The following is a 24,342-nucleotide window of genomic DNA, read 5'->3' as shown; positions in this document are numbered from 1 at the left end:
TTACTCAGCAAGAGTTCTGTAGCAGTTCAAAAAGCCACTTTAGAGTGGGTAAGACGTGCTTAAGCATCATATGCAGCAATTCACAGTTGCACAGAGCTTTTAATTGAGGTCTGGCTGTATCATGAATGTAGTAAGCCTCTGTCAGTGTATATAATAATAACTTCCTCCTGCTTTCTTTAATAAGCACTGCAATTATCACATAAAGACGGGGTTGAAAATGATGGATGCTACATTAAAATGGTGTAAATTGTGTGGGTGTATTACTTTAAAATATCTTGCATAATGAATGTTACATTGTTTCATTTTCTCAGCTCAAGCAGGAGTGGAGAGAGAATTGTCTGTCTTCAAGTGGTTCAAGCAAAGGACCCATAGTCAGAACTCCTGGATTCTATCTCTGGATCTATCAGTAGATTTTCTCTTTGATTTGTGGTAAGTGATTTAATCCCATCGGATTCCCCATCTGTAAATAGGGGCATTAGTTAGCTAACATGGGCGTTGACGCTGTAAAATGCTTTGAGATTCTCAGGTGAAAGACACTACAGTCTTGCTAGTCTTAAGAGTTCTGCTCGCTCTGTTGCTCTTATTCTGGAGATATATCGCTCTTGTTTTTAGTCTTTGTGCCTTCTGGAGTAGACACTGAAAGCTCTTGACATTAAGAGCAATCTTTTTGTGGGGAGTGCTGACTGCCTATGAAAAGATGTATCCTTGCTCTTTCTGCCCATGTCTCTCTGGGGGAATATCCCATGGTTGTTCATGCTGAGATGCTCTATGATTCCCCCCCGCCCCCGCTCATTAATTATGTCAATGAAAGAACATCTCTGCCCTTTCAGGGGAAGGGCATTGGAGGGCTACCAGCACTTCAGTGATTTTGCCTGCGTTCTTGCTGCAAAGTAGGTGGGTTTCAGCCCGAATTAAAGTGGAGTCCAGGCTCTAAACAATACCCCCAACCACGTAAGATAGCCAAGGCTTAATGCACCTCCAAACCCCAATCAGAGGTTTTTCTGTGTGGATCTTAGGATGTTTGGGCTAAAACTCGGGTAAGAGCCCAGGTTAACTGCAGTGAAGACATTCCCTTTGGGTTTGTTTCACAGAAGAGTTAACTCGACTTACTACTTGAGTGTTGCCCCTAACTTGAGTCCTGTCCACATACACAAACCCTGTCCTCAAATGTGGTGGTTCTTGTAACTTGAACTGGCCAGCCTGGGAGGGGGTTTAGGGTAAAGTTCAGGTGAACATTTTGTCAGTTACTAACGCCACCACCCTGTGCAGACTGAGTCTTAGTTTGCAGTGGGCTGCTTTCACTTGAGGTAGGTTACCCCGAGAGGAGTTAACACGAGTGTAGCTACCTCAAGTTAATTCTGCAGTGAAGACGTAGTCTTAGTGTGGTCTGGATTTGAACCAGTAACCTTGCAGTAAAAGACTGTAGCCAATTACCAATCCCTCTGAGCCACTCCTTCCTTCACAAACAGTTTAAAAGTAAGTTTGGAGAAAAGAGCTGACTAGTTTGTCACTTTCCATTAAAGAATGCTCGGAAGTGCTTATTTAATTAATCATGTTAAATGAAATATTTGTTACTCCTGGTGCTGTGGGTCTAGAAAAATAAACTCATAAGTTCAATATTCAACTTTCAAGACAGCACATCATTCATCCAGGGAAGAATATCCAAAAAATCCAGTTTAGTTTCATGTAGCTGTTTTCATTCACACCAGTTTGGCAGGTGACATGTATGCTACCTGACTCGTGGTAATTCTTGTCTCCGCATTGAATTAAATCATTAGGATGAAACATCACTGCTCTCACAGACACAAAACTCTGTTTGTCAGATTGTCTAAGGAAATTCAGAGAGGAATCTCAGTTGAATGGAAAAGGAAAAACTTAAAGCTGCCATTTTACCAAAAATGGCAGCTTTAAGATTTTCCTTTTCTGTTCAACACCCTTGTGGATCAGTGAAACATGCTCTCTCTTTCCTAGCTGTAGAAGGGAATCAGTTTTAAGTGTGAAAGCCAATTTATTAACTACATTTTATCACAGAAATGCACTAATAGATGCTCATGTGAAGAAAATCATTTTTAGATGATTGCTCAATCAGGCTTAATGCTGGGTTATGAAGTGTCTGTTCCTGTAACCCTTTGTATTCATCACAGCAGGATGGAGCTGAAGGTGCACACCAATTTTCAGACCTGATGTTTGTAAAGTAAGAGAGAACCATAAATTACAATATTTTTGCTAAGAGCCATTCATATATCTTATCAATGAATGTCCTAACCCTTCGTTCTGGACTCCAGTGAGACAAAGCATCAACCCATCTATTTGAATTGAAGATTATCCTTAATTTGTCACTTTCAAATGACATTTAAGCAAAGAACAACATTGCATTTGCTGAAGAACACTGCAACTTTGTCAGCTCTCAACCCTTTCATTTCCATTTGATAAAGCTGAATTTAGATTAAATGGAGCCCTACTTAGAAGGTGGCATGAAAATGGCAAGTTAATTAATTAAGAATGGAACTAAGTGAATTGTAAATGAATTCCCCATGAGTAGACACTTGTGGTATGTGAGAGACAGTGAGATCCAGTGGGAAGGGCTTGTGCTTGAGGTGCTGGAGACCTGAGTTCTATTCTTGGTTCTTCCACCTGTCTGCTTGTGACCTGGGACAAGTCACAGCTCCTCTCTGTGCTTCTGTTTCCCCTCCCACCTATTGTCTTGTCTTTTTAACCAATAAGCTCTTCAAGGCAGGGACTCTCGTCCTATAGTCTCTACAGTGTCTCACACAATGGGGCCTCAATCTCAAATGACGCCTCTACGCACTACTGTAATGTTAATAATAATAATAGGTTTATGTTCAGTATCTGCCATTGTGGGAAAGGAACCACACAAATACATGGGAAAAGTGCCATCCCTGGTACATTCACTATAATTCTTTCCATTTTATTTCTTTAGGTGAGTTAAGGTGGCAGAATTTTCTCAACAAAGAAAAACCACCATGAGCTAATTGCTTTTGCCCCCAAATCTTTCCTAGTACATCCATGCCAGCACACCTATAGGATTTAGATAACAATTTATCTCCATGTTTTTCCTCAATCACTGGATAGGAACCACGTATTTAGAGTGGCACAATTTACCTCTATACATGCCTTTAAAATATTATTGCGAAGTAGCAAGGATAAATACTGACAGTCAATGCACTAGATTATAAAGCAGGAGTGAATGAATCAGCGATAAAAGTGTGCAAATGGACCTGACATCAGTGGTGTAGCTGAAACATAATTTTGTGATCTCTCATCAGGATTTGCGATATCTGTCCCCGAATCTTTAATAGGTAGGTATTCATTAAATACAATTTCAGTTGAGAAGCAGCATGCCAGTGGGAGGAAGCATATGAACATGACAGAGATATGAAATAAACCTTAAAGGCATCATAATCCTAAACAACAACTGAAACAAACCCCCGCAGACCCCCGCCAACAGCATTATAATATGAAATGACAAGTAAAACAGAGGGCCAGGGACATTTGTTAATTTTAATTTTGCCTCACTCATGTACATTAGGCAATAACACAAATCGGTATATCATAATATTTTTGCTTATCAATATTTCCCAAAGTGAGGGGTGCACCCGTAGCTGGGCCCAAAGAGCTAACCAGGGGAGAAAGAAGGGGCATGGACAGGCCTCTCAGTTGAGCTCCCTCTGTGGGGCAGAGAGAAAAAGAAAATTTTAGCTATTATGACAGCTGAGACCTTTTGAAATGTGACCCGCGTGTAACTGATGCAGTGATATCTGCCTGAATTTGCAGACAGCCTGAAATAATAGCTCTGAAGTGAGAATTGCCTCGTGCATTCCAACTGGGTGCTAATTCAGGTCATACTTTAAATGTCAGCATTGTGAACTATTTCATTGTTTATCGAAGCATGTAAGGATGGAGAGGAAGGCTCATATGAAGGCGAACTATGTTAATATTTTCCAAAGTGTGGGGCATGTCCCTAAGGATGCGCAGGGGAGTGATGGTGTGGAAGATAGGATTTAGAAGATGTATAAAATAAGATGATTGAATCACATCATTAATGTGCCTGGTTCCATTCTCCTGAAAGGCAGAATGGCAGCTCAGCATTATAGCATTTAGGAAACACTGCCCTGAATCTTATAGCAGGGATGCAGAAACTTTGCCCAACTGTGGGTCCACATTGCCAGGAGAATGAGGTCTGAACCTCGATAGCATAAAATATGGCAGATTGCAGCTGCCTTTATCGTTAGTACAGAGTGGACTGCAGAAATGATAGATCAGATCACAAGGAGCCATTGTCAGCTGGGAACTGTAGTCTATCTGGTCTGCATTCCAGAACTAAGTGTTGCCATTTTTGAGCCATGCCATACAGTTACCCTCTCCTGGGATACTATTGCAGTTAAATTCAGTTCAGGCTGCATTCAGATTCTGATTCTAGACAAACTTCAGAACAGTTTAGTATTTCAGTCATTTTTGAGTTGTCATTAATTTCATACCCCTCATCTATTAATGAACTTTTCCCAGGGCTTAATATGTGCCAGGGCTTGCCTGGGTTGAGTCCTGGCACCTCTAGTGGCAGTTCGTAGCCCAGCACCTCTGGGCTTGCCATGTCAGCTGTGAACGTAAAAAAATTTGCTTGAGCACTAGCACCTCTTTCATTTCAAATTAAGCACTGACCTTTTCCCCCAGTTCGTTCTTTTCCCCCGAGATATTTGTAAAGGACCTGGCCTTTTGGGTACCATTTGTAATAGAGATAGTGTAGGTCCTTAACTATAGCAGAGATGCTCAAAAATGAAGAGTGACACTAAGGACAGCAGGATGTTTTCCTACCTTCCTTCTTTCCTTTCTGTTGGACTTGGAGGTGTCAGAATTGCTAGTTCTCAGTCTGTCTATAGGCTTAAATAGAGATGCATGTGTTTTTGTTACTGTGGAGTTCTGTCTCCTTAGATCTGTGTGAGAACACGGCTGTAAGCAGACCATGTTCACTCACTTCTCTGAGGGCATGTCAGCGATTCCATATAACAGTTCTACATGGGTAGCTGGACCACACTGTAGTTTGGACTTAGTCACAATTAGCTACATAGACTTGTTTGTTTTAAAGGGGAAAACTAATGTTATCTGGTGTAACAATGCTGGCTTTGGTGGAACCCAGCTGAGAGTACCAATTCAGGACAAATTGCTTAAAGCAAGGCAGTTACAGCCCAAGGCTGGGGTTCCTTTGCACACCAAGGCAAACCAAACCAGACAAACAAAGAAGACTTTGGTTTTACCCCACTAGTTAACCATAAGTCACACAAGCAATTTCCTTAGAGACTCCAGTTTCCCAGTATCACCACCAGTGCCACTCATTATGGGGACAAATGGCTACGAAAACCAATACCCCCGTGAAAGAAAAAAGGTTCTCCCAATCCCAAAGGACTGAGCCCTAGACCCAGGTCAATATGCAAATCAGATCTTACTCACAAATCACGGTGTTGCCAATCCTTTAGAATCTAAAATCTAAAGGTTTATTCAGAAAAGGAAAAAGATATAGATGAGAGCTAGAATTGGTTAAATTAAATCAATTACATACAGTAATGGCAAAGTTCTTGGTTCAGGCTTGTAGCAGTGATAGAATAAACTGCAGGTTCAAATCAAGTCTCTGGAGTACATCCACAGCTGGGATTGGTCATTCAGTCCTTTGTTCAAAGCTTCAGAGTTTTTGTAGCAAAGCCTCTCCAGAGGCAAGAAGCAGGATTGAAGACAAGATGGAGGAGATGCATCAGGCTTTTATAGTCTCTTGCCATATGGTCTCTGCTTTCTTTGTCCCAAAGACATGCTATCTAGCACATGGCATAGAAAAACCTTAGAGTTCTCTCCATAGGCAGGTCCCTGCATACCTTGCTGAGTCACAAGGTTTATCTGCCTTCTCTCAATGGGTCAGTTGTATAGCTGATGGTCTTTAATGGGCCATCAAGCAGGCTAGGCAGTGCTGATGCCAAATTGTCTGGGGTATCACCCAGAAGCATAGCACAAGTTTGAAATTCAGACAGTATAGAGCTAATACTTATAACTTTAAATACAAAAATGATACATGCACACAGCATAATCATAACCAGCAAACCATAACCTTGTTTTAGACGACTTATTTGACCCCCTTTATACAAGATTTAGTGCCATTACAGGACCTTGTTTGCAACCATGATCTATATGGTCACAGTTCATATCAATAACATCACATCTGGAAAGTTGATTTCAACACAAATTGGTATACCGTTTAATCCCTACGCTACTTTGCTATTGCTGGGAACAGGTTTTTCCCCTCCCCAGGCCCTGATCTCACCTAAATTCTACTACAACGGACATGTGCTGGTATAGGCAAATGGCAGAGGCTTTCCATTCTACCCCTTAGAAAGAAAGAAGGAAATTGTGGTTATGAGACACATTGAATGTCAGCAAAATTGGTTGCAGAATTCAACTCAATGGAGGGAAAAAAAGATGGGATATTGAATTTATTACTTTGACTCTGTACCCATCCCCAAAAGCCTGAATAAAAACACCATACCGTGCAGAAAAAATAGCAGATCCATGTACTGTGTCAATGATATGCAGATTAAGGACTGCTAAATATTATGCTGTGGCACAATATACTGGACAAAGTACTCAGAGACCATTAAATCCTTTAATCCACAAATACACACACAGTAAATAAAACAAATGGTTTTGATGGGAAACACAATTACTTTGATTACAGCAGCTGAGAGAAATACTGTTTTCTATTGTTTTATGCAGGATAAATGGGGAAAAGACTGACAGAATTGTCCTCAAAAATGCTTTCTCTTTATCTCCTTGGGCAGACTCTTCCTTTGAGTAATCCTACTGAAGTTAGTGGGCTCACACCACGGCTAGTTTTGGTTCCTTGTCTTTCAACTTGAATCCCTGACCCATTGAGTATGATGGGTGTCCTCCACATCCACTGTCTTGTTATTGATGATGGAGGATAGAGTCTTTCCTGACTCCAAAAAGAAAAGGAGTACTTGTGGCACCTTAGAGACTAACAAATTTATTAGAGCATAAGCTTTCGTGAGCTACAGCTCACTTCATCGGATGCAGTGAGCTGTAGCTCACGAAAGCTTATGCTCTAATAAATTTGTTAGTCTCTCAGGTGCCACAAGTACTCCTTTTCTTTTTGCGAATACAGACTAACACGGCTGCTACTCTGTTTCCTGACTCCAGGGCAGATTTAGACTTAGTGGGGCCCTGTGCTCAGCTTCATTTCTTCAGCCCCTCCTTGGGACCCTGCCAAGAAAAAGAATATTCTCTCTTATCTCCCATCCCCACCCCCGTTTTTCATTTCTTTTTTTCTTCATGCTCCTCCTATAAGTAATAGGAAGTCAATGAAAATAAAGTGAAGTACATTGATTGTTTTTGTAGTCTAACTTATTTTTCCACAGACCACTTGAAAATTGCTGAGGGTCTTGGCGGACCACTTAATGATCTTTCCAAATATAGTTTGTACCGTTAGCTAACTATTGTAAAGCGCTTTGGATAAGAGCGCTTTATTAAAAAAAAAAAGGGGGGGTCTGGCCAGGACTTAGGGTGTGGGATGGGGCTCGGGGCTGGGGGTGCAGAGTCTGGGAGGAAGTTAGGATGCAGGAGCAGGCTGGGGGTTGGGATGCAGAGTGGTCAGAAGTGAGAGGGCTGGGGCAGGGGATTGGGGTGTGGAGCACTTACCTGGGACAGCTCCGTTTGGTGCGAGGGGTGCAGGGGTGTGTGTGTGTGTGTGTGTGTGTGTGTGTGTGTGTGTGTTTCGCAGGAGTCAAGGTGGGCAGAGGGCTGGAGGTGTGGGGGGTGCAGGAGTCAGGGAGGGCAGGTGGCTGGGGGTATGGAAGGGGGTGCAGGAGTCAGAGCTGGGGGTGTAGGGGCTGGGTGGGAGTTAGGGTGCAGGAGCGGGCTGGGAGTTGGGGTGCAGGGTCTGACCAGGAGTTAGGATACAGGAGGGGGCTCAGGGTTGGGGCAGCAGGTTGGAGTGTGGAGTGCTAACCTGGGGCAGCTCCCATTTTGTGCAAGGGTGTGGAATCGGGGCAGGGCGGAGGGTGGGAATGTGTGGGGGTGCAGGAGTCAGGGCAGGGGGTGTGGCCAGGAGTCTTGGGGGTGAATCATAGAATATCAGGGTTGGAAGGGACCTCAGGAGGTCATCTAGTCCAACCCTCTGCTCAAAGCAGGACCAAGTCCCAGTTAAATCATCCCAGCCAGGGCTTTGTCAAGCCTGACCTTAAAAACTTCTAAGGAAGGAGATTTCACCACCTCCCTAGGTAACCCATTCCAGTGTTTCACCACTCTCCTTGTGAAAAAGTTTTTCCTTATATCCAACCTAAACCTCCCCAACTGCAACTTGAGACCATTACTCCTTGTTCTGTCATCTGCTACCACTGAGAACAGTCTAGATCCATCCTCTTTAGAACCCCCCTTCAGGTAATTGAAAGCAGCTATCAAATCCCTCCTCATTCTTCTCTTCTGCAGACTAAACAATCCCAGTTCCTTCAGCCTCTCCTCATAAGTCATGTGTTCCAGTCCCCTAATCATTTTTGTTGCCCTCCACTGGACATTTTCCAATTTTTCCACATCCTTCTTGTAGTGTGGGGCCCAAAACTGGACACAGTACTCCAGATGAGGCCGCACCAATGTCCAATAGAGGGGAACGATCACGTCCCTCGATCTGCTGGCACTGCCCCTACTTATACATCCCAAAATGCCATTGGCCTTCTTGACAACAAGGGCACACTGTTGACTCATATCCAGCTTCTCGTCCACTGTAACCCCTAGGTCCTTTTCTGCAGAACTGCTGCCAAACCATTCAGTCCCTAGTCTGTAGCGGTGCATGGGATTCTTCTGTCCTAAGTGCAGGACTCTGCACTTGTCCTTGTTGAACCTCATCAGATTTCTTTTGGCCCAATCCTCTAATTTGTCTAGGGCCCTCTGTATCCTATCCCTACCCTCCAGCGTATCTACCTCTCCTCCCAGTTTAGTGTCATCTGCAAACTTGTTGAGGGTGCAATCCACACCATCCTCCAGATCATTAATGAAGATATTGAACAAAACCGGTTCGAGGACCGACCCTTGGGGCACTCCACTAGATACCGGCTGCCAACTAGACACTGAGCCATTGATCACTACCCATCAAGCCTGACAATCTAGCCAACTTTCTATCCACCTTATAGTCCATTCATCCAGTCCATACTTCTTTAACTTGCTGGCAAGAATACTTTGGGAGACCGTGTCAAAAGCTTTGCTAAAGTCAAGGAACAACACATCCACAGCTTTCCCCTCATCCACAGAGCCAGTTATCTCATCATATCTCATATCATATCTCATCAAGGCAATTAGATTAGTCAGGCATGACTTGCCCTTGGTGAATCCATGCTGACTGTTCCTGAGCAATTTCCTCTCCTCTAAGTGCTTCAGAATTGATTCCTTGAGGACCTGCTCCATGTTTATTCCAGGGACTGAGGTGAGGCTGGGTGGCCTGTAGTTCCTAGGATCCTTCTCCTTCCATTTTTAAAAGATGGGCACTACATTAGCCTTTTTCCAGTCGTCCGGGACCTCCCCTGATTGCCATGAGTTTTCAAAGATAATGGCCAATGGCTCTGCAATCACATCCGCCAACTCCTTTAGCACTCTCGGATGCAGCACATCCAGCCCCGTGGACTTGTGCTCGTCCAGCTTTTCTAAATAGTCCCGAACCACTTCTTTCTTCACAGAGGGTTGGTCACCTCCTCCCCATGCTGTGCTGTCCAGTGCAGCAGTCTGGGAACTGACCTTGTTCATGAAGACAGAGGTAAAAAAAGCATTGAGTACATTAGCTTTTTCCACATCCTCTGTCACTAGGTTGCCTCCCTCATTCAGTAAGGGGCCACACTTTCCTTGACTTTCTTCTTGTTGCTAACATACCTGAAGAAACCCTTCTTGTTACTCTTAACATCTTTTGCTAGGTGCAACTCCAGGTGTGATTTGGCCTTCCTGATTTCACTTTTGCATGCCCGAGCTATTTTTTTATACTCTTCCCTGGTCATTTGTCCAATCTTCCACTTCTTGTAAGCTATTTTTTTGTGTTTAAGATCAGCAAGGACTTCACTGTTAAGCCAAGCTGGTCGCCTGCCATATTTACTATTCTTTCTACACATTGGGATGGTTTGTCCCTGTAACCTCAATAAGGATTCTTTAAAATACAGCCAGCTCTCCTGGACTCCTTTCCCCCTCAAGTTATTCACCCAGGGGATCCTACCCATCAGTTTCCTGAGGTTGTCAAAGTCTGCTTTTCTGAAGTCCAGGTCCGTATTCTGCTGCTCTCCTTTCTTTCTTGTCAGGATCCTGAACTCGACCATATCATGGTCACTGCCTCCCAGGTTCCCATCCACTTTTGCTTCTCCTATTAATTCTTCCCGGTTTGTGAGCAGCAGGTCAAGAAAAGCTCTGCCCCTAGTTGGTTCCTCCAGCACTTGCACCAGGAAATTGTCCCCTACCCTTTCCAAAAACTTCCTGGATTGTCTGTGCACCACTGTATTGCTCTCCCAGCAGATATCTGGGTGATTGAAGTCTCCCATAAGAACCAGGGACTGCAATCTAGTAAGTTCCGTTAGTTGCCGGAAGAAAGCCTCGTCCACCTCATCCCCCTGGTCTGGTGGTCTATAGCAGACTCCCATCGTGACATCACCCTTGTTGCTCATGCTTCTAAACTTAATCCAGAGACATTCAGGGTGTTCCCTGAGCAGCTCACGGCAGGGGGTTGGGGGGCGTACGTGTAGGGGGAATGAGGGGAGTGGGGGCCCTGCCTTTGCTCCACGCTGCCCAGATTCCACCCCTTTCCCCAAGGACCTGCCCCGCCTCTGCTCTGTCTTCTCCCCTGAGCAGGCTGTGGCCATGCTCCTCCCCCTCCCTCCCTCTCTCCCTCCTGGAACAACCTGAGCGCCAGCAAACAGCTGTTTGGTGGTGGGGGAGGGGGAGGGCCACAGTGCACTTGGGGAATGAGGCGGGGGAGGGGGAGCTTGGTTGCTGGTGTGTGCGGAGCCTGCAGCAGGAGCCCCAGGAGTTGGCTGGACCAAGCTTTTGCCCCCGCAACTGTCCAGCCCTGGGGCCCCCCGTCGTTGGGGAGTCCCGTACCAGGCACCCTATGTTTTACTATAAATCCACCTCTGCTTGACTCCTTACTCTTTAACTTGGTCTCTATATTCTCCTTTGTCAGGCTTGAAGGCTACAATCCTATTCATGCAGATGTTTTTCAGGTTCTTCGTTGTTTCTATTGCCTCAATGGAGAGACCCAGAATTCAGGTTTGTCTCCAAAGAAGCATCACATTCTCCAGGAGGTAATGATCCCCCTAAACAGAAGAACCTGTTGGTAGCTGTTCAGATAGTTTGACAAGAGCAGCTGTTGGTAAAATTGTGTAACACTGGATCAATCAAGGTGCTGGCTGTTTTTTATTTATAACTGTGATGGTTGTTCTGGAAATCTAAAGCAGAACATGGTGGATGGGCAGTAGTCCATGCTGGAGTTCCCAATGAAACACTACATGGTAATTTGAACCCGCAGTGACGACAGATGAGCAGAAACACAGTGGTGTTAAAGATAGAAAAGGGATTATATTGATAACATGAATTTGTGGTAGATCAGAGATTGTCTGATCCAAAGAAACATTTTAGTGAGGATACAGTGACAGAAACTTAGAGTTTGTCCAAAGAGCAAGAGATCTCAGTTATTCGTGACCTAAAACACACTGAGTGTGGGGAACGTAGGGAGCGATAAGCATGTAGAATGGGAAATGGGACAGTTTACTTTCTATATAAAACTATGGAGAAGGGAGTAGCTTGTGACAATCGGGTCAATCCCTGAAGTTCGTGAATTAAGGGCTTCAGAATTATTATTGTTGTTAATGATTTGTATTGCAGTAGTATCTGGAATTCCTAGTAAAGACAGAGCCCCATAGTGGTAGATGGTGTACCTGATTGCTCCTGTGAAAACCTCTGGGGATATGAGTAAAGATTTAAAAGTGGAGGAAAATACAAGCAAAATGGATATAATAATCTAGTAAAGTTAATCATTATAACTAAATTGAGACCCAAATGGGAAAGCCTTTGAATGTCAGCTGAGCAAATATTGGCAGGATTTAGGAAATGTTGGGTGTCGTTCACATTTCTAAATTCTCTTTTGATTTTTCCTCTATTTTATGGCTGCAATTTGGCTCCTTCAAAACTCTTGCTCCTCCCTCGAGCTTTCGCGCTATTATCCCAAAGACTGTGTTTCCGAAGCATCACAGCCATTTTCAATCTGCAGCAGTCCAGCCACTGGACCTTCCGAAAAGGTCAGTTGACTGCTGCTGCATTTGACTTTCATTATAGTTTTGCAAATCCAAACCCTGGACTTCGAGATTCCCCAGGCATTTTTCCTGACCATGTCTGAATCCAGATTGAATTCCCCAGAGGCTCAAGTGATTACCACCCCATCTGAACGGTACCTTCTCCTGACCAAAGAAAAACGTCGCATACCCAAAATTCACTTCCTTGCCTGGTCATTAGATCCCACTGTTCCTTTTCAGAATATTTCTTCTTCTGGTGCCCATCTTTGCATCTGCTGGATTTGAAAGAACTTTGCCCTAAACTCTTCATTAATTCACAGCAAAACTCCTTGGAAACTCCCAAGGAATAAATTGGGATTTGTTTCAATGTTGACTTCTGCATCCCTCCAGGAACAATTTCCTTGCTTACTCTGTCCTTGACGTCCCCTGTTGTGTCCCAGTCTATCCCAGTTTTTTTTAAAACTCGTGATTATGGGCATTCTATCCACCAGTTTTTTTCTGCAAAATAATTGAAATTCATGTCAATTATGTATCGATCATTTTTATTTTATATATATATTTAATTCTCATTTTATTTTGCATTATTTTTCATGTAATCTAAAAATGATATTCTCATTATAGATCATAAGATCTTCAGTGAAGGGACAATATCTTTCACTGTGTTTGTACAACACCTAGCACAATGGGGCTGATGGCTGTTCTTTGGTTCTTCTGCAATAGAAATAATGATGCATTTTTCTCAAAAATCACCAGGGGATAAGTTTGCCATTTTTAAAAAAGAAAAGGACAGTACATTTTGGTTAAAATTGAAAACTTTAAGCTGGATTTCCCACACTCCATTCTATCAATCACACTTGTCTATGGATATGGATAGAAGCCTATGGACTGATTATTTGAACTGCTATCATGGGGAAACAATGCCTCTCTCACTATAGTTGGCTCCCTTAGGAAATTACAGCGCTATCTCAGTATTTGGGAGTTTTAAAACTGTCAGTGTCTGGTAAAAATGAGCAATAGCAATTCCAGGAGTTCTCAGCATTGAGTTTTGAAATTGTTTTCACCTCTAGATGCAAATGTCCCTTTCAAGGTGAGAAATGTCACACCAGAAAGGCAGAAAAGGTTCCAAACAATTACATTGCTGAATACCTTTCTATGGATTGTTGATAACTTCTAAATAGCCTCTCTTTAATAAATAATAGTAAAAAAGACAAGAGCCTTTCATAATTTATATACAGGTTGGCTGCACTGGGGGAAAAAATAAGCTGTTGAATCAATCTGTAAGGCTATTTCCTGATTCTTGAAATCTATAATTGGTTTATTTATCAGCATTCAGCCAAGCTTTCCAAAATAGTACCCTTGCTACTAAGGCTGTCAGGTGATGCAGAATGACTTAATCTAATCTCAGTGTGTGACATACCAAGTCCCAGATTTGATTTTAGAGTGCAAAACCATCATCATAGCTAGAAGCCCAGGCCCAGATCACCTCTCATTTGTTGAAGAGGTGGACACACTAAACTGATGCAGGAAATAATATGCAATTTCACGTTTATAATATTCATCTGTAGCTTTCTCTGCCATAGCACAGAGCTTCTTGAGATATTTTTTCCATGTGATTGGATTGTGATAAATGCCGGGGAAACAGGTCACTTATTCAACTGGTAGAAAACATTACACCCATCTTTTTTTTTTTTTTGAGGAGTTTGGGTAGAAGGATGGGGATTTAAAGTACATGGTTAGCTATGTGGCAGCTGTTATGATTGTGATGGCTGTGATGAATAAGCATCAATATTTCAAAGGTGAAAGATACATTTTTCATATATTTGATGATTTTTATGCCTTGCCCACTTTTTTTTAGAAGCCTGGAGAACATAGGATGGCTGAATGAAATGTATTGATTTATTTGGATTTTTTCAAAGACCTGCACAATGACCCTGTGATATGTGTTCTCTATTTTACACATAAGGAATTTGAGGCACGGCTCTTAAATGATGTGTACAAGGCTATACAATGAGTCAGTGTCAGAGATGAGCTTAGATCTCTGCAGTTCCTTATTATACAATCTCTTGAACTATCCACTAGACTGCACATAATGCTGGGTATCAAGGAATGCAAGGGTTCTCATCCCAACTCTGCTGTTGAGTCACAGTGTAGCCTTGGACAAGTCACTTAACCTCTAGGAGTGAAATGAGGCTAAGGATATGTCTGCACTGCAATAAATGACCCACAGCATGGCTGTGGCTGGCCCAAGTCAGCTGACTTGTGCTCATGGGGTTTTGGCTGAGGGGCTATAAAATTACAGTGTAAATGTTCAAGCTCAGGCTGGACCCCGGGCTCTGAGACTCTGCTGGGGGAGGGTCTCAGAGGCTAGGTCCAACCTGAGTCCGAACATCCACATTGCTATTTTTATCCCTGCAACCTGAGCCCGAGTCAGTTGATCAGGACTTTGAGACTAGTGCCGCAGGTTTTCAATTGCAGTGAAGACATCCCCGTAGAGTAAATGTGTAAGGTGTGTATGCCCCTGCCTCTCTGAGTGGAACATAGTGATGGGTTTTCTGCAAACATGCTTGCAGTATTCTGATGTGTGAAAGACGAAAAAATCACAATACATGAAAATGTGAGATTGCTTCCCTGAAGCCATTGTTTGCACTCACTTTGAAAAATGGCCCCATAAGTCACAGCTTGGTAAATTCCCTTAAGTGAAAGTTGTTTCAACAATCATATTATTATTTAATGCTTCTTTGAGTTTTAAACAACTCTTTTTTTTTTCAAAAAACAATGTAAGCTGGATTGTAGTATTCTTGCCTTTTGTTTACCTTTGGGGAGCTAATGCATTGTGTGTCTGGAGAGACCAGAGAGCCTGCTTTGCATCCTCCCTAGTGGGGGCACTGAAAGAGAAGAGAATGTTTTGTTAAGTGGTACACAAATGGCAGAAATAAACTGGGGGGGGGCCATTCAGTACTGAGGGTACAATATTAGCCTAAATGGTTGGAGTCAAATATTTCTGTAAGATTGAGTGGGTGATCAGCCACTCATTGAGGCGTATAAGGAAAAGAACAGGAGACAAAAGGCTGAAATAAATTAGCCTGAAGGTAAAGCAAGTGAAGGAAATACACAATTGAAACCTGGGTAATTGGAGAGAGGTCCTTTGAATCATCTGCTACTGGCTATTCTCAGAGACATGGTGCCACTCTATTATTATTTGTGTCTCGCACTCTGTAGTCCCAGTCCATCACAACACTTACTCACATGTTTAATCCCATCGACTTCCAAAGGGCTGCACGCAAGCCCGGGAAGTTGCCTGCATGTATGAGCTTGCAAGATCAGGCTGTAGGTTTGTGTCTAAACTCATGTGATTGCTTCTGCGCACTTGGCTGTTTTGGGCCTGAACACCCATTCCGTCTATGTTCTAAGCATCCCTGGAATTTAATGGGAGTTCGGGCCAGTCAAGTAGGACACAATGGACTCCATTCTGAGCAGTCTCATGGCAGCAGTTGTATTTTTTTGAGCGGGTATCTCAAAGTAGAGAATGCGCCTTTCCCTTTTCTAACTCCGGGACGCAATCTGACTCCAGCCAGGAGAAGGTAACATCTGGGAGACTTTCACATCTCTTCTTGAGCAGAGAGCATGGCTGGGCCTGGGGGGATTTAATTTGTGAATCTTATTCTCTTCAGTAGGGCAGCAGGCAAGGTCTGAGCTGCTTACAGCGCCAGTTGAGACAATGCTGCCAGACGGACGTGCCTCATGCTCACGCTGAGCTATTTATCAGGGCTGGGTTGAAATTCTGGTGTGATATTTACACTCCAGTGCCACATCATGCACAGTGTGAGCTGCTTTGTGCAGGGGTAGAATGCCCTGTCGAGATGCCCCGTCTCTATCCTAGTCTGGCTGGGATATGTCATATCGTTCCCCTCCTCCTGTTTAACAGCTAACCTTCCTCCGCTATGTCCCCAGCTGAGCATCTTCCACCAAACGCACACTAGTCATGCTCCATCTTCTCGCCTCATGTGGCATGGCAGAACAGTCTGGGGAAGTGGATGAAGGATGGTTCACATTACAGACAGAAGGCTAAATAAGAGTGGTTGTGCAGGGGGCTCTCTTTTCTTGAACTGGCCTTAGTTGTATTACAAACACCCAGGATTTCAGCGATGATTCTCACCTTTAGGAGTCTATGCCCTGGGCAGAGCTGAAAGCTTTTCCCATTACATCATATCAGAAGAGTAAATTTGTCTTGTTCTAGGACACATTTTATGTTTGATCTTAATAAAAAGTGCAGTTAAAAATGAACAATTGTTTTCTAAAGAAAAATTCTTCCATTCAGTTTGACATCCACTTGAAATGCAGCCCCCACCTCATGCTCGTCATTCCTTACCTACCAATTATATAGAGTCGTTTAGGCAAAACCCATTATGTATTCCTAAAATGAATAGATCAACACTGTGCATCTATGAAACAGTCCATTGATATGGACGTAATTAGATTTTTATCCGTTTCAGGTAGGTGCAACCATTTAATTATAATTGACCTGGATTAGTTTCTATGTGTCTCCCTCATTAAAATCTCCAGCACCTGTGCTAATGGGTTTTGTTTCTATCAAGATATAATAAGGACTGGCATATTGGCATATTTTCCAAGCGAACTGAGGATAGAGACAAATACTCCATTTTATTACCATCTGACAGAGACATAATGATTGCTGAGAAATTCATTACCAATGTATTATGCAATGATTTAACTTGAAGTCCTTGCCATGCTGCAGCCCAGCAGCGGTAGGCTTCTTGGGAGTGTTTGAGTTTATTTGTTTGAACAGAGAGATTAGCCCCTTCATACCAGTTCTGTGCTCAATATAAATTCTATTTGTTGTTCTGATTAGGCATTGTCCTTGTTTTTGCAAGGTATCTGACTGCCTGAGGGTGCATTTCATGGTGGGATCATGCAATTTATATAGCCACCCTTATATATCACTGATGTTTATTCACACACATGTACCCCTTGCAAGGATGTGCAAAAAGCGCGGGGATAAAAATGATCAGAATTATTATCTTTCTCTGTACGTTCTCTTCACCATCAAATTCTCCTCCCAACCCAGTGTGCCATTTAGCCTGCGTCTCCACTGCATGTTCTTAACTTGGGTTAAAATAGCAATGAAGAGATGGTAACTTGCCTTTTAACTCAGGCTGTCAGCTCGAGTTCAGTGCCAAATGTCGGCTTGTACTTGACCTGCTAACCCAAGTTAAAAGCCTTGTCTTTACTGCTGGTTTAACCCGAGTTAAGAATACACCTTTATTATTTTTTTTTTTTGCAGTGAAGACAAATCCGTGTTCTTTTTTCAAATCCCACCTCAGAACTGACTCAGAGCCCAGAGATATCAATTCCTTTCAGTGCTAACCACCCTGACTGAAATGAATAAAAAGAGTTTTTCAGCTGGTAGGCTGTTTCACCAGCCCAGGAAGAGAAACAAATATCATGCCCAAGAATTTTTAAAGCACACAAATACATAACTAACGTAAACAAAGCAATTCCACTGACAACTGAGGGGGGCACGGAAAAGAGGACACACCTTTCCTCTCTGCACTTTGGGTCTGGCTTCCATTTCCTTATATATCACTAACCCTTATCAAGATGATGCTTCTCCTGATCACAGACACCCTAATGTAGGATATTCTCATCCGTAGTGTCTGTGTGTGTGGAGAGAGAGATTCTGCAGCCCTTACTCCTATGAAGTAGTATTTACTCACATGAGTAACCAACATTATTTTCAGCTGTGGGCTCCTCCTTGGCCTGTGGGAAATGAGTTTTATGGTCTCCATGGCGAAACATCCATATCACGTAGACCATTTTTTTCACTAATGGCATCTAACCACTTTAAAAACTTAATTTAACATCAAGCTCGTTTCAATGCAGTTGTGATCTAGAAATGAGATCTGTGAAAATCTCTACCAGCTCCATCTTCAAATGATGGGATGCAAATGTTTGCCAGCATATTTCCAGGTGGGAAAATGATAATGAGCAATTGATAAAATAACCGACGTGTGCCTGAAAACAAGCATGAAGCTTTTTCAGTGTTCAGTGGTTGATCATGTAAGTAATTTAGACTTATTTTATCACGGAATTGTAAACATAATATTTCACCTAGGAAAGCTCCTACTATGCAGAGCAGGCTTGAGCCATATGGTGCATATGTCAAAAAGAGAAAAGGAGGTAAACCGCTCAATATGTAGAGTTAACAGATTGACTTCTAATTAAGATCAGATGGTGCCTACAATGAATCAAATACCCTGGAAGCCTATTATAAGTTGCCTAATCTTGGGTATAAAGTTGCTATATAGCCAGATTTCTCCACTCGCTCACAGTCAGTGGGGTTTCACTGATGTGAATGAATGTTGAATTTATCCCTTCGTCTAGAGTGGGCGAAAGGTTTGGGGATAGGATGCAAATCTATCTAGTGTACTGAACATTGTGGTTTTGAACTTGGCAGGTTCAAATGTGATGAGGTCTCAGTAAAATGGCGCTTATACTGTGATATCGCTCTGGCAAAGCTTTGCTGGCACTCAGAAAAGATTCAACGCGCCAGCCAAAGATGCTAGCATTTTGCAGATGGGCTCCCTGGAGCATGGAAGGCAAGAAAGGGCCAGGAAGAGCTTTGTGTTGTAGGAGCCAGTTCTGAGTACAGAAAAGGTCCTCACCTGGCTGCTCCGCTCTTGGTGTATGCTCTCCATCCCAGGGTTGCAGGTTCTAGCAGGCAATGTGGCATTTCAGCCTAATACAGTCTGCTTAGCATCTGCTCTAATTGCTCTGGAAAGTGTTGTATATTGCTTTAAAAAGAGGTGTCTTGTGACTAAGTTAGTGGTGGCCTGCAGAATAAGATACTGGGAGACCCAAGCAGTGGTAGGTCAGGGAGATGGGGCCAAAAGAGTATTATTCCCTTACAAAAGAGCTTGTAGGAGAACCACTGGACTAAAAGGATGTAGCTATTGATTATTATCCCCAATAATTCTCACACATAAAGAAACATTATGTTGATCATGTTGACTAGAAAGAAATAAGGTCACTGCACAAAGAGGCTTTGGAGCATAGCTCAGTTGTTGATGTTGCAGAGGATTATGCTTTAAATAAATCTAGGGATCATTATGGCAAAAAATATTCCACGCCATTCACTTTTAGGTAAACATTCTGCTGTAACTCAGTTTAATAGGAGGGGATGTCTCTCTCTTCAAAACCCTTCTTATACATTTTGCATACTAACAATAGTTCCTGGTATTTATTTCTATCCCACGGAGTGATTGAAAATGAGACAGTTAATCCCAGATGCTTTCTGCGGTATAATTATTAAATACAATACATCAAACCCCAAACTGAGTAGCCACATAGAATCTTATTTTGGAAACATTTTCTGCGTGTTTGATGCTTCCTTATGGAGTAGGAGGTGGGAACTAAAACTTTTTAACATTATAAAAGGGAAAAAGAATGAGAATCCATGTGGTAGAAAGATGTCCAGGGAAGAGAAGTGAAAATAACTAGATGTGTTGCAAGCTATATAAACATAGGAATTGTTTGCCAGATCAGAGCAAATATCCATCTTCTTCATCCTGTCCCTGATAGTGGCCAATACTAGATGCTTCAGAGGAAGGAGCAAGAAACCAAACAGAGGATAATTATGGAATTAACATACTCTTAGAAGAAGTTTCTTTCCAGCATCATGAATTAGGGGGTGGTCTATGCCCTAAAGCACTTAGTGCTTATGCCCTAAAGCAAGAGTGCTTCTTGAAAAAAATGAAGCAAAAACAACTTTCCTATCAAATGTGATTATGGATATCCTCATTATCCACAGATATTTCTAAGCCTTTTAATGGAACCCTCTATATTCTTGGCCTCAGTGATATCTTGGGATGATGTGTTTCACAAGTTAATTATGTTTTGGGTAAAAGTACTTCCTCTGATCAATTTTAATTTTGTTGTCTTTTAATCTAAGTGGCTGTCCCCTTGTTTTAGTATAATGAGTTTTTGTATCTCCTTCTCAGTGAGTACCTATATTGGGGAATCTCTGATACAATATACCGATAACCTGAAAAGGTGAAGGACCGTGTACACGGTGAAACATGAGCTTGATTCAGTGACGTCAATGGCTTCCGTTGGCTTTGGAACTGTGAAAAATTTGTAATAAGATGAAGCTGGTTTGGGGCCTTCAGAACGAAAGGCAATATATCCAGTATTACTATTGTGCAGTGATATGAGATTGTAATTTGGTTTATTATTATAGTGCAGGTGGACATAAGTTATAGAACATATTTCCTTTTGAGGCTAACAGATCTTTCAAAAATGCCATAAGAATTCTTCAATGGGTTTCCACTAGTTTCTGTTGGGTTCTACTGCTGTGTTTTAGTAATCCTAGGAACCAGTAGACTCTTAGACTTTTTGCTCAGTTCCAAAACCAAGCTGCCAACCTTAAATAGCAGGAAGCATTTGCAAATTTTCAATGGGAATTTCCAATAGGGATAAGTGTACACATAAGGTTTTCCTTTTATGTTCCAAAAGACACCATTCTGTACAACATTATTGTGTGTGTGTGTGTGTGTGTGTGTGTTTAAAAGATCTCGCCATAGTTTATAATATGCTTTTAGGGATCCCAAAAAATAAAATCTCCCTCCCACCATGCTTTGTCCATCTGTCAGTTTCCCTCATGTTTCTAACGGAGCTGGAAATGAACGTGGCTTTCTGTGCTTACTCCTTTGTTTGCATTCCATTATCTGTGATGTTGGTACAGCTCTGAAAATAGTGTTTGATAGTTAATTTCTGCTGCAGAGCCATCAGACGGAGCACAAGAGTAAACAGTGTTCAGATGCATAGTGCAACATACTGTGCATAAACATTGGCTATAACTAGGCTTTTTACCAGAGTTTTCAGTGATCACATAATTTAAAAAAGGTACTTTCCCCCTGTGTCTCCTCTCTTTTGTCTCCTTTGTATAGGGGTTGTGAAAAGTGCAAGACTGACCGAGAATTATGTCCTCCACCCCATAGCACAGGTAGGGATAGTGCAAACTCTCCGTTTGCCAATGTGCCTTACCTCTGAACTGGTCAAATCACTTCTAAAGGCCAGAGGACAGTTCAGTCTCCATGCCTATTCAGATCCTTGTTTTTTCAATTGCGGCAGCCGCCAAGTGATGGACTTTATGGTGGCTGGCTTTAGTGATGTGGACACTTCTGCAGTTAGAAGTAATGGTTATGTCTATACTGCATTGGGGTTTGTGATTGCAGCACCTATAGATGTACCCACATTAGTTTTGATCCAGTTAGATAAAAATACCAAAGAGGTATTTTGATCTCCAAGTCTGTCTTCACCAGATTCTAAAAAATATAAACTGGGTCAAATGTTGGCTGTCATCAAACTGAACCTCTACAGTATTCCCTTGAAGTAAGATCCTGATTTTTCGGTTTGTTTATATTGTAAATGTACACAGTATTGCAAGGCCCAAACATTCAAAAATCATGAATCAGGCCCCACAAACCTGAGATTGGCTTAAAAGATTTTCAGAAGATACATGCTGGTCGTATTTTTCAAGCTTATCTCCATAGCAGTGAGGGCTGGAGTTTTATTTTCCTTTCTTTAAGAATGAGAGCTAAAGTTCTCATATTCACATGACTCCAAGAGCTGGCACTTTAAGAAAAACACCTAATGTTCAAAATAAAATCTTGGGAACTGGCCACACGACACCTGACAAAATACCAAAGCATAAATATTTCCACAAGATGCATTATTTTTATTATATAATATTATCATTATTACTTTATAATTTCTGAAGACTACCACAGTATGCTAGGTGAAATACACAAGTAATGGCACTTTACACTTACACATTCACAAAACAGCAGTTTGGCATTAGAAACCTTAATAACTGGAATAAAAACAAGCAAACATTTAATTACATTTTTCTCAGCGTGAACGGCGTGATAAACTGTGTTAAATTAACTAAGTAACATGGTCAAGTCAATGTGAGAGTGAATTTATTATGTGTTCCAGGCTTCTAAAACAACTAATTTGGGAACGAAATAGAGTGTTTTGCCTTAATACAATATGTTGTTCAACATCAAAAGACACCAGAGTGGAGATGGTAATAAAAAAAAAATCCCATTTATGTGTAGCATAGCAAAGCTGTTCACTAAATTTAATGCAGCACTTATGTCATCATTTTCATCTCCCCATCAATCTTCTCCAATCTTTCTCTGTCCATTGCTATTGCTAGATAAATGCCTCATCATGTCTTACTAGTTTGTTTGTATCCAAAGTTATCTCTAGCCATGATTTGTAAGGACTTGTCTTCACACAAAAGTTGCAGTGGTTTGACTAAAATCACTTTTTAAATTGACTTAAACTCATGCAAACTAGGACACTCTTAAATCTGTTGAACCCTGGCTTGTATATTACGTTGTCAAGGAAAAGTGGTATAAGCCAGGTTTAGGCTGAATAAAGAGTGTCTACGTGGAGGATTACGCTGGTTTAACTACATCACAATTAAAAACACGCTCTAAAACCCCACGAAAACCCTGGTGCAATTCAGTGTCTATCAGGTCCGAGTCCTTTACTACTGGATTGAAAAACTCAGTATTTTGACTCCCATCATGTTGACTTCAGTTTTTGAGTTCGAAACTGGCCTTGATATAGAGGTACCACCAGTCGGGGAAATTGTGCTTTTTACTTTTTGTTGTGCACTAGACTCACTGGTGGAATGTACTCCCTCTTGTTTCGGAAGCCAGTTTGGTTCTAGTGCGTAAGTAATGGTGCTTATGTGTCAGGCAGACAATAAGGATTTTTGGGGTGTAATCCAAAGCACTTTTAAATCAGTTGAAAGGCTCCCATTCACTTCAGCGGACATTGGATTGAGCCCCAAATCCTTTTCTCTGTCCTGTAGTCGTAAAGGACCTGAGACAAGCTAAAGAAGTGTGTCTCACCTGTGCAAAAGGTGAGGAACGGAAGATGGAGAGTAGTGTCCACAATTCCTCTGTGCTGTCTAGCTCTGCTATATGGGTTGGTGCATCTGTGACTTTCTGGATCCATGGGCCATTCTCTGCTACGAGAAGAATGCAATAGCTGCTGGAGATACTGCAGAGCTAAGGCTGCTGTAGGAGTGAGTCAGCTGCTTGGGTGGAAACACTCCTTGTCTGGTCTGCACTCTCGGAGATCCCCAGACAGACTGGCCACTTGGACTGGGAAGTGTAGTCTAAGACTGGGCCCTATGATGTTATAGCAGTTGCTGACAGTGAAAGCTATAGGCCCCCTATTCTGCAATTGCATCAGCACAGACAGCCTTGTGGGGGTCTGTGTGGCGCCCACTCACACAGATTCAGCTGTAGGATCAAGGTGATAGTTAGCTGTGTTCAATCTTCCACTACAAAGCCATCTCACATTTGTGTAGACCTCTGTTACTGTGGATTTTAGACACACACACACCCTCATTCTGCAAGGAAAAGTAGTTTGTATTAAGTGTGAACCCAAGGAAACACCTTTGATTTACTACAGTTCTGCTTAAAGTTTCATTTTAGCCTTGAAGAAACTCACCCCAGGATTCACCCTGTGCAAGAGCCTGGAGCTTCAGGAGCAGTTTTCATTGAGTGTGCTGATTCAGGCAGAGGTGCATTAACTCAGTGGGCTTGAATATTCAGGACAAGATGGTCTTGGCTGAACATCTGACATTTCTGTAACAATACTATGAATTTCCCAACTGATACCAAGTTACCTACAAAAAAGAACAAGGAAAAGAGGTTATTTCACATTCTATTCTTTCATCTTCCAAGTGCCTAAGCAGTGTCATCAATTATCAAGTGCTTGATCCCTGCACAGAGCTGCGGTGGAAGTAGTTTTGACTTTTACTATCAGATGGACTCCCTTATCTCCAGCTAGGGATTAAAAAGGGTTAGAGCATTTCTGTGGGCCCAGGAAACTAGTGTGTGGGATGAGGAGAAGATTGCTGGAAGGAAAACACTAAAACCAACTAGGGCCTGGAAGAAGGATTCTG

The 24,342-nt window shown here is 42.3% G+C and overlaps 1 long non-coding RNA gene across 1 annotated transcript; it reads left to right on the top strand.

Moving 5' to 3' along the window:
* Positions 1–298: 298 nt before the first annotated feature.
* On the top strand, positions 299–24,076 carry LOC122456055. Its single transcript, XR_006274678.1, has 3 exons — positions 299–429; positions 21,299–21,354; positions 23,870–24,076. It is a non-coding gene; the product is annotated as an uncharacterized LOC122456055 (long non-coding RNA).
* Positions 24,077–24,342: the final 266 nt, after the last annotated feature.

Source organism: Dermochelys coriacea, chromosome 10, assembly GCF_009764565.3.
Source record: "Dermochelys coriacea isolate rDerCor1 chromosome 10, rDerCor1.pri.v4, whole genome shotgun sequence".
NCBI lineage: Eukaryota > Metazoa > Chordata > Testudines > Dermochelyidae > Dermochelys > Dermochelys coriacea.
Note: the sequence above shows the minus strand (reverse complement) of the source record. Positions and strands in the feature narration are given on the sequence as shown.